Consider the following 3,573-nt stretch of genomic DNA (forward strand, 5'->3'; position numbering starts at 1 on the left):
CGTCTGAGACCTAAGCAATAATGTTTATCTGAAGGTTAAGAAAAAAAACACAACAATTTATAAATCTGTGTGGACAATCAAAATAAAACGTTAAATCAGAAAATTAAACAAAATTATTCAAGAACCATTGTTTTCCGAATCTAGTCTTTACAGAAATTGTATTCATAAAAAAAATATCTAAAATAAATACCTTTGGGAACTTAACTTAATCCCTAAACTGTTCCACAAAACTATAAATTTTTTTGGATTATTATGATCTATTTCTTGTCTTTGGTCTTTTCTAGACTAATATAGTCTATTATGGTGCGAGTCGAAAACTATCAAGTAAAAATAGAAATGATAAAAAGATAAAAGTAGAAAATAAAACTTGCTATTTTCATTCTACCAATCAACAGTTGGTTTTCGATAAAATGAATTTCCATTTTTAATAATATTAAAAGCACAAATGTTCCTTTCAGCTCATTATTAAAAAAACATGATTATTTCTTAGCGAAATTTGTTTAAACATCTGTTGAACACAGCATGTTATTTGACTTGCTTTATTAATAGAGAAACAATATCCATAATAAAAAATGACAAAATTTGAAACTGGAATTTGCAAATTGAAAAAATTTTAAACACATGCATAAAGAAATAATTTGGAAAACACTTAGGTTGAAAATTGCTTAAAATAATCTTCAGGAAATCTAACTTCGTTCTTCTGAGTGGAATACTTAATTCAATTTTCAGCAAATTAACTTTAAAGTTTTACATTTTATCAATAACTTATGTAGTTTCTATCTCTCAAAGGATATTTGCTTGTCTTTTTTACTTGTGAATTATAAATGAAGTGAAGAAAACAGTACGTCTGCAACCCAATTGCATACGAGTGTACATTTACGTATGAAATTTAAATGTGATAAATAATGAGCAAACTAGATAAAAAACACTGTCTTAAAAACATTAATAATGCTTCGTCTTGTTTTAAAACAAAGCCTTGTTAGTAATAACACCTATCGTCAAGCATCAGGCGATTTTTTTCAAGTAATATTATTTAAAAGAAAAAATTTAATAGCTTAATCATTAATAAGCTACCGGCAATGTAGGAAATACCGTCTATACTCCATATATACAAAGCCTAGACTGTGTATACAACATTTGACCTTTTTAGTTTTAAATTATGTTAATTATATCAGCATTATATACATTGGCATATGCTCTTTAAGCAAACTTTGGATTGTACGAATCAAGGTGAAAGAAGCGGTGTTTTATTTTCTTCGCTTTCTTTTTCCAAACAAAGTGCTAAAAATTAAGAGGTTCTAAGAAAAAATGATGAAATAGCAATTTATTCAATTTTGATTTTACCATTTTCAAACAAAATAGTCAAATAACCATAAATAAGATGGTATTCAAACTGTTATTTTTATAAACAAATCGCTTAAAATTAAGATGTTCTAAAAAAAATGCATACCTTGTCATAGCAATAAAAACAACGATAAATTCAAACGATAAATGCCGTTTGCAAAGCAATAAAAACAAACGATAAATTCATCGTCCAATTAGTAGTTAAGCTAATTTCCACAGTTAAGCACTGTTGACATTTGGTCGGAAAGTATCATTTTGCTTCAGTTTGGAAATAAACGGTTCTTCTTTTTTAATACTCTAACATTAGATTAGAAACTCAGCATATATACCTATGAAATCAACATAATTTTTCTTTATTAACACTCTACATGCTTTGTATAAATATCCAAATATTTCATAAAATTGAAATAAAACTAACAACCAAACGATTAAAGGAAATTTCGTAAATTTAATAGAAGTAATAAAAGAAATCAATAAATTAAACGTCCACTCAGTAGTTAAGTTTATTGCAGCGATCCAGTCCTTGTAACATTTTAACGTTTGTCATGCCTTTTGCCTCGTTTGGGGAAAAAAGCATTGTCTTTTTAATACTCTAATATTATTTAAGAAAATCTGTATATATTTAAATTTTTTATTTATTCAAGCAAATATTAAAATAAACAACAAAAAATGTCAATAATTCCAGCAGTAGTAAAAAGTTTTAACTTTTACCCAGAGGAATATCTTTTGTTTTAAAATGTGTCAATTTTTTTTAATTCCATTTTTCTACATAAATACGGTCTTCTTCACTCTGACCATTTGGAACCAATTTAAATTTTGTTATATCCAAAGGGTATTTAAGAAATTTTTAAGTTCCAAGATTTTCAACATAATATTATGGAATATGGATTTTCAACGAAAGTATTATAACAAAAAAATATATCATTACTGAAAAATTATGGAGATAAAAAAAAAATTAAAAGGGTGTTTTTCTATAGATTGAATTAAATTAATTTAACGCAAATTTTTCAATACCTTGCATACCAAACAGTCTAAATGAAAGAGTGTCTTTAAAGCTTTAATGTTGCTTTCTGCAACTGGTAAAGAGTAAAAATGTTAACAAATCTCAAAATCATTTGATTGATATTCTGCAAGAATATGAGATGCAAGTTAGATTTTATCTGAGATGTATTCAATTTTGTCTGACTGCTACACCATTAAAATAAATCAGAACAAAACCATACTTCGCAATTTGAATCCACACATTTTATTTTTATTAAAACAAAACAAAACAAAATATTGAACAAGAATTGCGTGTCACAGCGCAAACTTCCAATCAAGCTTGTACCCATTCTTCTGAAGCCAGGTGGACATAAAGGCACCAACGGAGAAAGAATCATATTCCGTCTCAATGATCACTCAGTACCTTAACCCTTGTCCATTTTTTGCTCACGTGGATGAAAAATATAATCTATATATATAAAAATGAATGTCTGTGTGTATGTCCTTTATAGACTCCTAAACCATCCGACAGAAAACGATGAAATTCGCCATACAGATAGTTTCAAGCACGAGGAAGGTCACTGTCAACATTAGAACATTCTGCGACAAGTTGTTCTTGCAGGATGAGCGAAAAACCAAATGGAATTTTCTGATTGGTTAAGCTTTAGCCATTGTTTTAAATTTAGCGATTCAATATTCACATATTTTAAAGATAACATCAGTGATAATTGCTAGCATATAGCTCTGTTTGGACAGAAAATAGTTTATTGCACGTATTTGATTATTTTATATTCGTTATGTCAGATTAAATTTCCTATACTGTCTAACTGGGTATAATATGAAAAAAGCACAACTACTTCCGCTTACTAGGAATAACATTTACCTTTTAGTTTAATTAATAAACTGAGTTTTAAATATGCTTACTAAATTCATAAACTTCGGTAAAACAACAATATAAATTATTTCCAAAGGAACTAGACTAATACAATTCCAGCCTGGCGAGTAGCGACTTATAACAAGACACTTCGTTTGATGCTTTTACTTGTTGCTAGAAATCAGGTTCGCAGAAAATGCTGTTTACTAGTTAAATTTAGTAGGAATAACACGATCTGTGACGTAGGCTATAGTATACCCAATTGTAAAAAATGAGTGAAAACAATCCCACGGACAAGGCGACGGATTTAAGATTATGTCAAGGTACGTATTTTGTGAATATCAATTGATTGTTAGGTTTTCTCTTCTCTAATT

The sequence above is a fragment of the Parasteatoda tepidariorum genome, chromosome 8 (genome assembly GCF_982258835.1).
Source record: "Parasteatoda tepidariorum strain Cologne lab strain chromosome 8, Ptep-v5.0, whole genome shotgun sequence".
Classification (NCBI taxonomy): Eukaryota; Metazoa; Arthropoda; class Arachnida; order Araneae; family Theridiidae; genus Parasteatoda; species Parasteatoda tepidariorum.